Source organism: Pongo abelii, chromosome 23 (assembly GCF_028885655.2).
Source record: "Pongo abelii isolate AG06213 chromosome 23, NHGRI_mPonAbe1-v2.0_pri, whole genome shotgun sequence".
Classification (NCBI taxonomy): Eukaryota; Metazoa; Chordata; class Mammalia; order Primates; family Hominidae; genus Pongo; species Pongo abelii.
This window is the reverse complement of record NC_085929.1, coordinates 33,010,373-33,021,988: the sequence shown is the minus strand read 5'-3', so window position 1 is coordinate 33,021,988 and position 11,616 is coordinate 33,010,373. Positions and strand designations below refer to the sequence as shown.

Here is an 11,616-nt window from a genome sequence, read left to right as displayed (position 1 = left end):
CAAAGAAATTGATCTCCTGGGTGGAGGAAGATGGCTGCCGCCCGGGGGTTGTCCTTAAGGGCCGCGACGCAGACAGCGGTCACTCCCTGGCCGAGGGGCAGGCTCCTCGCGGCCTCCCTGGGACTCCGGGCGTGTCCTCCAGCCCCGAGGCCGGCGAAGGGTAGATCCGCCTCACGGACAGCTGCGTCCAGAGGCTTCTGGAAATCACCAAAGGATCAGAATTCCTCAGGCTGCAGGTGGAGGGAGGTAGATGCTCCGGATTCCAATACAGATGTTCACTGGATACAGTTATCAACCCCAACGACAGGGTATTTGAACAGGGAGGGGCAAGAGTGGTGGTTGACTCTGATAGCTTAGCCTTCGCGAAAGGGGCCCAGGAGGCCTTCAGCCAAGAACTGATCCGAAGCTCATTTCAAGTGTTGAACAACCCTCAAGCACAGCAAGGCTGCTCCTGTGGGTCATCCTTCTCTGTCAAACTTTGATGCGATGACAGGTGACTCTGAGCTTGTCACCAGTTGTACCAATTTGAGGAACCTGGAATTAGTAGAATTCTAGAAGTTTCCTTCTAATCATGTCCCTCTCAATTTTATTTCCCACAGTCCAGGAGTATTGTGTTATGCCACTATTATTTTCAGAATGGGAAGATTTTACTCTTGGCTTAATTTTTCCCTCCAACTCCCCTCAGTGCTAAGGCTGAGCCTCTAGATGCTGTTACCTCAGATTTAATCACTAGCTGAAACTCTGTATAATCTATAGAGCCTCCACAGCTCTAAAATTTGGAATTAACTTCTCTGGCCTTAAGAGCTGCTTGTACATATGTGGATAGCTATGTATAAAAGCTTCGTCTAAAAAAAAGAAAGAAAAGAAATTGATCTCCTGCTCTGCCAGAATGAAGAGCCCTGGACAGAGAATCAGGAGCCCAGAATTCAAATCCCAGCTCTGCTTCCAGGGCTCTGTGCAAACCGGAGCATATCAACTTGCCTTTTCAGTGTTGGTCTTTTCATCTGAGAAAGGGGGAGATTTATGGAGGGAGGAGGAGACTGAGACCCAGCAATGGAGGACGATCATGGCCAATGAAGCCTGGGACAGGCAGAAGTGGAGAGAGAAAGAATTTCCAAACTAGAGGGGAGGAAAAAAAAAAGAGGGGTTAAGGGCCCATTCCCAGGAAGGTGAGCTCTGCTTTGTGTCTTCTGATTGGTTTGGGGGAGTAAACTAGTCAGGACTTTTTCAAATGGAAATGACAGAAACTCATCTTAAAATGTCTTAGTAGGACCAAAAAAAAAACACAAACTATGGAGAGAGTGTTCTTTGGCTCCTGTGATAAAAAGCGAATGGGAATGGGGCATGGTGGCTCACGCCTATAATCCCAACACTTTGGGAGGCTGAGGTGGGCAGATCACCTGAGGTCACGAGTTCGAGACCAGCCTGGGCAACACAGTGAAACCCCATTGCTACTAAAAGTACAAAAATTAGCCGGACTTGATGGTGCATGCTTGTAATCCCGGCTACTCGGGAGGCTGAGGCAGGAGAATCGCTTGAACCCAGCAGGTAGACGTTGCAGTGAGCCGAGATCACACCATTGCACTCCAGCCTGGGTGATAGAGTGAGACTCTGTCAAAAAAAAAAAAGAAAAAGAAAATGGGGTATCTGCATAACAAGATGCTTGAGCTCATTCTCACCATCTCCAGTCTCGGCTTTCTCCTGCACCAGTTTTGTTTGCAGGGTGGCTTTGATGGCAAGGCCCAAAATTACATCCTATGAGCTTCTTAAGCTCTGCTCAAAGAGAGCTGTTCTTTCTGAATTGATCCAACCAGAGTTTTAGAGCTGATTCTCACTGGCTCAAATTGGATCATGTGCTCGTCCATCCGGAACCCCATCACGATGACTATTATTGGCCAAACCTGGGTTATGTCCTCCCTTTTGGAATCAAGATGGGTCAACCCCATTCAGTGACTTGAGTCAGAGAAGAGGAAGGGTGATTGTTTAATCTAAAACTGAGGGTCCACCCAGAAGCTGCTAAAGGTCCGGGGAGGATAAAATAGCAGAAGGTCACCTCCCTCCAGTGGGGAGGAACCTGTCATGACCCACAGGCCTGCCTCCCTGATGTTTTGTGTCAAGAGAAGATTCCAGGAACTCACAGCAGAAAAAGGAAGGGCCTCCCCACCTCCTCCCCTATTTCCCCTCTATTAATCTTTTAATTACAGTAACTGGTAAACAGAGGCCCCAGGAAGTAGGAGTGGTGGGTGGGGATTCACCACCCGCAGGCCAGGCCGGGTGCTCAGTTTCCTCCCGGCTGAGGTGAGGGGCCAGCCCCCTGGTGGCTGCTGACTCAGAGATTGTGGATGTGTGAGGGCCTCACCAGGTGCCCAGCACCGAGCAGGGTGCTCAGTAGATGCTGTCTCTCCTTTCCACAAATGGCTGTGGTGAGGGTGGTTGTTACTGGAATCATCACTGCTTTTGTCCCTGTTAATAATGAATAGGCATTCCATACAGCCCTCTCTCAGGGGAGCACAAACAAAAGCTTGCCGGTGCTCCTTTTCTCTCTCTCCCTCTCTCTCTTTCCCCTTGGTCTCTCCACTCTCCTCTCTCTCTTTCTCCTCTCTCTCTTCCCTCTCTCCCCACCTCCTCTCCTTCTTTCTCTGTCCCTCTGTCTCTCCCCTCTCTCCCCTCTGTCTCCCTCTCTCTCTGTGTGTCTCTCCCCATCTTTCTCTCCCCTCTCTCCCCTGACCCCTTCTCTCTCCTCTCTCTCCCTCTCTCTTTCTTCCCTCTCTCCTCTGTCTCTCCCCTCTCTCTCCCTCCCTTTTTCTCTTCTCTCTCTTCTCAGTCTCTCCCCCCACCTCCTCTCTCTCCCTCTTTCTCTCTTTCTCTGGCCTCTCTCTCTCCCCTCTGTCTCCCTTCCTCTTGTTCTCTCCCCTCTCTCCCTCTCTGCCTCCCTCCCTTCCTCTCATAAACACACCCTAGATGTGTAGGATCTTCAGCTTCTCACCCCCTTTCATGCTAGGTGGTTGTGTTCCTTTTTGTCTGATGACTCCTACTGAAGTCTGTGTCACAGCTTTGCTCTTGGGGATCTCAGTGGAGCAGTAGTGAGAGCGCAGGTGGAGAAGGGGCAGGAGGAGGAACCAGGTCCTTATGTCACTTAGCATAATAGCATAATGTCCTGCAGGTTCATCCATGTTGTCACCAATGGCAGGATTAACCTTCTTTTTTTTTTTTTTTTTTTTTTTGAGACAGAATCTCTGTAGCCCAGGCTGGAGTGCAGTGGCATGATCTCAGCTTACTGCATGCAACCTCCTCCTCCTTCACTGGGATAGAAGGGGCAGGACAGGGAGCAAGGGAAGAATAAGAAAGATGTGTGTGTGTGTGTGTGTGTGTGTGTGTGTGTGTGTGCGTCTTATCTGATTGATCTGGCTAGAACTTCGAGCGCAATGTTGACTAGAGGTGGTGAGGGTGGTCTTCCTGATCTTAAAGGAAAAGCTTTCAGCTTTGCACCATTGAGTATGATGTTAGCTATGGGCTTGTCATATATGACCTTTATTGTGTTGCGGTATGTTCCTTCTGTGCCTAATTTGTTGAGAGTTTTTATCAGGAAAATATGTTAAATTTTATCAAGTGCTTTTTCTCTATCTATTGAGATGATCTTATGGTTTTTGTCCTTAATTCATTAATGTAGTGATCACATCTTTGTTTTGTTTTGGTTTGGTTTTCGATTTTGGGTTTTTTGAGGCAGAGTCTCACTCTGTCGCCTGGACTGGAGTGCAGTGGTACAATCTTGGCTCACTGCAGCCTCCGCCTCCGGGGTTCAAGCGATTCTCCCACCTCAGCCTCCCGAGTAGCTGCAACTACAGGCATGTGCCACCATGCCCGATTAAGTTTTGTATTTTTAGTAGAAACATTTTCGCCATGTTGGCCAGGCTGATCTCAAATAATGGCTCCTAATCTCAGGCGATCCACCCGCTTCGGCCTCCCAAAGTGCTGGGATTACAGGCATGAGCCACCGCCCCGGCTCCCATTTATTGATTTATCTATGTTGACCCACCCTTGCGTCCCAGGGATAAATCCCACTTGATCCTTTCAATGTGCTGTTGAATTTGGTTTGCTAGTATTTTGTACCTATTCTCTCAGAGATATTGGCCTGTTAATTATCTTTCCTTGTGTCCTGGTCTGGCTTTGCATTCAGGATAATGCTGTAAAATAAGCTTGGAAGTATTCCTTCTTCTTTATTTTGGAAGAGTTTAGGAAGGATAAGTATTGGTTTTTCTTTAAATGTTTGGTAGAATTTCACCGTGAAGCCATGTGGTCCTGGTCTTTTCTTTAGTGGGAGATTTTTTTTTTTCGGGCAGTGGACTTAAATAGACACTTCTCAAAAGAAGCCATACAAATGGTCAACATATATATGAAAACATGCTCAGCATTATGAATCATCAGGAAAATGCAAACTAAAGCCACCATGGGATATCTCCTCCCACCTGTTAGAATGGCCAGTATCAAAAAGACAAAAGAGAAGTGAGGGCCAGGATGTAGGAAAACGGAACCCTTATGTTCTGTTGGTGGGAATGTAAATTAGTGCAGCCATTATGGAGAACAGGATGGAGGTTCCTCAGAAAACTAAAAATAGAATTGCCATATGATCCAGCAATCCCACTGCTGGATATCTATCCAAAGGAATTGAAGTCAGTATGCTGACGAGATGCCTGCACCCCCACGTTCATTGCAGCACTATTCACAATAGCCAAGACATGGAATCAATCTACAGTCCATTCATCTGTCCATCAACAGATGAATAGATTTTTTAAATGTGGTGTATATATGCACGATGGCTAAAAAAGGAGGTTATTGGGAAGCCGAGGTGGGCAGGTCACCTGAGGTCAGGAGTTCGAGACCAGCCTGCCCAATTTAACAAAACCCTGTCTCTACTAAAAATACAAAAATTAGCCAGGCATGGTGGCAAGTGTCTGTAATCCCAGCTACACAGGAGGCTGAGGCAGGAGAATCGCTTGAACCCAGGTGGTGGCGGTTGCAGTGAGCCGGGATCAAGCCACTGCACTCCAGCCTGGGCAACAGAGAGAGACTCCATCTCAAAAAAAAAAAAAAGAAAGAAAAAGGAGGTTAATCCTGCCATTGGTGACAACATGGATAAACCTGGAGGACATTATGCTAAGTGAAGTAAGGCAGGCACAGAAGACAAATACCGCATGATCTCACTCATATGTGGAATCTAAAGAAGTTGAACTCATCAAAGTAGAGAGTAGAACAGTGGTTACCAGAAGCTGGAGGAGGGGGTGGAGGGGGAAAGGGGAGAAAGGGGAGATGTTGATCAAAGGGTGCAAAGTTTCAGTTAAACAGGAGAAATAAACTCTAGTGAGCACAGCATGGTGACTATAATAAACACTAGTGCATTGTATATTTCAAAATTGCTAAGAGTAGATTTTAAATGTTTTCATCACAAAAAAATAAGTATGTGAGGTGATGAATTTGTTAATTAGCCCAGTTTAATCATTCCACATTGTAAACATATATCAAAACATCACATTGTACCCTATATATATATATAACTATTATTTGTCAATTAAAAATACAATTTTTGGCCAGGTGCGGTGGCTCACGCCTGTAATCCCAGCACTTTGGGGGGCCGAGGCGGGCAGATCACCTGAGGTCTGAAGTTCAAGACCAGCCTGACCAACATGGTGAAACCTCATCTCTACTAAAAATACAAAATTAGTTGGGTGTGGTGGCACATGCCTGTAATGCTAGCTACTCGGGAGGGTGAGGCGTTTGAACCCGGGAGGCAGAGGTTGCAGTGAGCTGCAATTGATCACGCCATTGCACTCCAGCCTGGGCAACAAGAGCAAAACTAAGTTTCAAAAAAAAAAAATACAATTTTTAAAAATAAATCTTTATTTTTTTTTTTTTAGGAAAGAAAGACAGGCGGGCACAGTGGCTCAAGCCTGTAATCCCAGCACTTTTGGAAGCCAAAATGGGCAGATCACTTGAGCCCAGGAGTTTGAGACAAGCCTGGGAAATATAGTGAGACCTATCTCTACAAAAAGACTTTAAAAATTACCCAGGCATGGCCCAGCTACTCAGGGGGCTGAGGTGGGAGGATCACTTGAGCCAAAGAGGTAGAAGCTGCAGTGAGCTGTGATTGCTCCTGCACTCCAGTCTTTGTGACAGAGCAAGACCCAGTTTCAAAAATGAAAAAAAGAGAAGGCTCACATTGTGTATTATTTTCAAAGCATTTTTCCAGGTATCAACTCCTCGAACCCTCATAACAGCCTTCCTCTTTAAGAGGCGAGGAAACTGAGGCTCAGTGGGGCAAAGCAGCTCACTGAAGATCATCTTACCTGGTAAACACAGGATCCAGGATTCACACCCAGGTATGTGCAACACCCAGTGTCTCTTCTTCTGTGCTGTATCACCTACTCACAGGTGTGAGCACCTAGGGAACAGGCTGCAAGGAGCAACATGGACAGTGCCTACTGTGTGGTCTTGGACAAGTCCCCTTCCCTCTCTGGGCAAAGAGGTTGCTGGTTTGGGATCTGCAGCCCTGGACCCTGTGTTCAGTCCTGTCGGCTGTGTGCATTGTTCCAGGTGATAGGTGTTCGATGCCTACCACTTACTTCTGATAAAATAGCATCAATAATTTAAGCTCTCTTTCTTTCATAACTTAAGAAAATTGGTCCCCTGGCAAGACATGAAAAATAATTTCATGCTCTGTTATCTCCCCTCTCAAGATCGCCCCTGACAAATTGTCTCTTTATTGTCTGTTGCTCTAGCATCAGCTCACATATGGGCTCCCATTTTTTATGGTTGCCAGCCTTAGTCGTGGCTCTAACTGGGGTGGCTCCTAAAATGATCACCACCAAATTTCAATTTCCTTCCTTCCTTCCTTCCTTCTTCCTTCCTTCCTTCCTTCCCTCCTTTCTCCCTCTCTCCCTCCCTTCCTTTCCTCCCTCATTCCTTCCTCCCTCTCTCCCTCCCTTCCTTTCCTCCCTCCTTCTTTCCTGCCTCTTTCCCTCCCTCCTTCCTCCACTCCTTCCTTCCTTCCTTCCTTTCTTCCTTCCTGCAGGAAGTATGGCCCACTTTGCCCCAAGGACCTGAGGCTTTCCTGTAAGAAACTCCATAGTTGTTAATACTAAAGTGTGAAGGGCTTCCCCCCCACCCCCCCGAGATGGAGCCTTGCTCTGTCAACCAGGCTGGAGTGCAGTGGCACCATCACAGCTCACTGTAAACTCTGCCTCCCAGGTTTAAGCGATCCTCCTGCCTTAGCCTCCCGAGGAGCTGGGATTACAGGTACACACCACCACGTCCGGCTAATTTTTGTATTTTTAGTAGAGATGGGGTTTCACCATGTTGGCCAGGCTGATCTCAAACTCCTGACCTCGTGTTCTGCCTGCCTCGGCCTCCCAAAGTGCCATTACAGGCGTCAGCCACCACACCTGGCCCCTTATTTAACTCTTTTAAGGGAGGACATGAACCCAGCAACTTATTGTTTATACATTTTATTTGTGCCCATTATCTCTTTCATCCACCCCACAAAACTTTGCACAACCTACAGTGGGCTCAATGGTCCTGCAGGCTGGGTGGTCTCAGGCAAGTTGCTTGAACTCTCAGAGCCTCTGAGCCTCACGTCTCTGCTTTAAAGAGACAATAATTGCATCAAGAAGTTACTGTGAGGTTTTTTTGGTTTTTTTGTTTTTTGTTTTTTGTTTTTGAGACGGAGTCTCGCTCTGTCCCCCAGGCTGGAGTGCAGTGGCGCGATCTCGGCTCATTGCAAGCTCCACCTCCCGGCTTCACGCCATTTTCCTGCCTCAGCCTCCCAAGTAGCTGGGACCACAGGCACCCGCCACCACGCCTGGTTAATTTTTTTGTATTTTTAGTAGAGACGGGGTTTCACCGTGTTAGCCAGGATGGTCTGTATCTCCTGACCTAGTGATCCGCCAGCTTTGGCCTCCCAAAGTGCTGGGATTACAGGCATGAGCCACCGCACCCGGCCCTGTGAGATTTAAATTATATCACATGTGAAAGCGATAAACACAATATGTATCATCGATATTATTATCATCATTATTCTGAGAAAGGTATGCTTGGGTAAAGGGTTTTGGGTGGAGATGAGGGAGGAGGTCAAAGCAAAGAGACCAAGAAATGTACAATAATACAAATAACAATATTAAGGATGATACTAAAAATTTCCATCAACCTTTACTGAGAGCTTACCAAGTTCTTTGTGTGTACCCTGGGCACAGGCATATATGTAATATATCATTTAACTTTTTGCAAGCAAAGAGATGAGAATTTCTCCATTAAAAGATGAGGAAACTGAGGTTACATGCTGGTAAACCCAGGATGCAAACCCAAACCCATGATGGCCTCTTCCTGGATGCTGGTGCCAACTCAGCCTTCCTGTCAAAGTCAAGCAGTGGCCTCTCTGTGGTAGGTGCAGCAAAGCCCTCTACATCCAGTGCCTTCTAGGGCCTCAGGGGCTCAGAGTGAGGAAACTTCTAGCTGGAAAATAGTAGCCAGGCCCACCCCTCATTCTGGGCCTCAGAGTCCACAGAGATTGACTTCATGGGCCTCTCTAAATTGTCCTCACCCCTATGTCTTCCTAATCCCGTTTCCCTAAGACTGACCATGGAAGCCCTTCCTGGACAGTACCCCTGCCCCTACAGCAACACTTACAACTTCCAAAGTCCACTTCATAAAGCTCGTTAGGAAACTAATTCATACTAGGCTGTGAGTGGCTATCCCATTTAACTCTAGCATTTCCTACCTTATGTTCCACAGGCCGCTCATAATGCAAGGTGCTCCACAGAAGGGAAAGAACAAGTTCATAATTGTTCTGTGGTCAAATAAATTTGGAAAACTCTGAATATTCTATTCTCCCTTCCAGAGATTCACAATACATGTTAAACTATTGTAGGCACTGAGAAGTCCTGCAGTGTGGGCACCACCAATACCCAAAACTAATGCACGTGATTTTTTTTTCAAAGAACAATGTTACAACATCTGTGTAACAGTCTGAAAAATCCTGACTGAGCAGCCATGGAGGTATAGGGGAAATATCTGTACCCCCAGACAATTATATAAATTCCCCAAGGCAAGGGATTTTATCTTTGTTCCCTGTTAGATCCTAGAACCTGTAACAGTGTTTGGTACACAGCAGACATTTGATACATGTTTAATGAATGAATGAACAAATGAATGAACAAGTCTGTGTCTGAATCCTGGCTTTGCCTTTGACTTGCTGTATGGCCTTGATCAAGTCCCCACACTTCTCTGGGTTTCCATTTCCCTACATGTTAAAAAGGAATGAAGGCCAGGTGTGGTGGCTCACGCCTGTAATCCTAACAATCTGGGAGGGTGAAGCAGGCAGATTGCTGGAGCCAAGGTGTGCGAGACCAGCCTGGGCAACATGGCAAAACCCAGTCTCTGCAAAAAACAAAAAACCCGGGCGTGGCATCATGGGCCTATAGTTTAGTCCCAGCTGCTTGGGAGGCTGAGGTGGGAGGACTGCTGGAGCCCGGGAGGCAGAGGTTGCAGTGAACCGAGATTGTGCCACTGCACTCCAGCCTGGGAGACAGAGTGAGACGCTGTCACACACACACACACACACACACACACACACACACACGATGAGATAAAATTATGCATTCTCAATATTGTTAAGAATGTTGTTGAAGCCCCAACCCCCAGTACTTCAGTAGGACCCCCAAGAGGTGAAAATTGACCTTGGGAAGCAAAAAAACCATCTTACTCTTTATGTATAAACACAGATATATATACAGAGTTTGTACAGACATATATTACATACTTTATATTTGTGATATTAAAACTGCATGGGGTGGGGTCAGGTGTGGTGGCTCACACCTGTAATCCCAGCACTTTGGGAAGCCAGGGTGGGAAGATCTCTTGAGCCCAGGAGTTCAAGACCAGCCTGGGCAAAATGATGAGACCCCATCTCTAAAAACAAAACTTCATGGGGGGAGGTGTGGGAAAATAACATTTAAAAAGACTCTCTAGGGGGATGACAAGGAAAGACAAAATGTTGGGAAATGCTAGACTTGATGATCTAGAAGCGTCCTTGTTCTAGATCCAGATCTAGAAGATCTGACAGTCTATAAATCTGGCTGTACGGGAGAGTGTTGGTGGGACATAGCGAAGGGAAGAGTGTTCTAGGAACAGGGAAGAGCACAAGCTGAAAACCTCAGATGGGAATGAGCCTGGGTTATGGGCTGGACTGTGTGCCCCTCTAGCAGCTGAAATAGCTCAGATGGGAGAGTGTTTGACCGAACTATGTCCCCCTAAAATTCATATGTTGAAGTCCCAAACCCCCAGTACCTCGGAATGTGACTGTATTTGAAGGTAAGGTGTTGAAAGAGGTGATGAAGTTTAAATGAGACCATTAGGGTGGGGCCCTAATCCAACAGGACTGGTGTCCTTATGAAAAGAGGAAGAGGCAGCCGGGATGCATGTGCATAGCAACAAGACCATGTGAAGATTCAGGAAGAGGCTGGGCAAGGTGGCTCACAACTGTAATCCCAGCACTTTGGGAGGCGAAGGCAGGCAGATCACCTGAAGTCAGGAGTTCAAGATCAGCCTGGCCAACATGGCAAAACCCTGTCTCTACTAAAAATACAAAAATTAGCCAGGCATGGTGGCACACGCCTGTAATTCTAGCTACTCGAGAGGCTGAAGCAGGAGAATCTCTTGAACCTGGGAGGCGGAGACTGCAGTGAGCCAAGATCTCACCACTGCACTCCAGCCTGGGCAACAGAGTGAGACTCTGTCTTAATAATAATAATAATAATAGTAATAACAATAATAATAATAAAAGAAGATGCAGGGAGAAAGGGGCCATCTACTAGCCAAGGAGAGAGGCCTCAGGAGAAACCAGCCTTGCCGACACCTCGATCTTGGGATCCAGTCTCAAGAACTATGAGAAACATTTCTGTGGTTTAAGTCACCCAGGCTGTGGTATTGTGTTATAGCAACTGGAGCAGACTTATACACTTGCCCTCTTCTTCTTCTTCTTTGTTTTTTAAAATACAGAGACAGGGTCTTGCTATGTTGCCCAGGCTGGTCTCAAACTCCTGGGCTCAAGTGATTCTCTCACCTCAGCCTCCCAAAGTGCTGGGATTACAAGCATGAGCCACGGCACCTGGCTTTTTGTTGTTGTTGTTCTTTTGGGGTGCTTTTTTTTTTTTTTTTGATACAGTGTCTCTCATTGCCCAGGCTGGAAGGCAGTGGCACAATCATGGCTCACTTCAGCCTCAACTTCCCAGGCTTCAGTGATCCTCCCACCTCAGCCTCCCAAGTAGCTAGGGCCACAGGTGCACGCCACCAGACCTGGCTAATTTTTTTAAATTTTTTATGTAGAGGTGGGATCTCAGTATGTTGCCCAGGCTGATCTTGAACTCCTGGGCTCAAAGGATCCTACCACCTTGGCCTCCCAAAATGTTGGGATTACAGATGTTAGGCACCTGGCGTCTTTAAAGAACAACCAATACAGGGACATGAGATCATAATAGGTTGTGGGGAGAGTGGGGAGATGCAGATGATGACAAGCTTCACAGGACTGGGAATAATACTGGGTTTTTTATTGCTGTTTTCTTGGCATGG

At 46.8% G+C, this 11,616-nt stretch overlaps 1 pseudogene; it reads left to right on the top strand.

Moving 5' to 3' along the window:
* LOC100460241 (iron-sulfur cluster assembly 2 homolog, mitochondrial-like) lies at nucleotides 1-713 on the top strand (annotated as a pseudogene).
* Nucleotides 714-11,616: the final 10,903 nt, after the last annotated feature.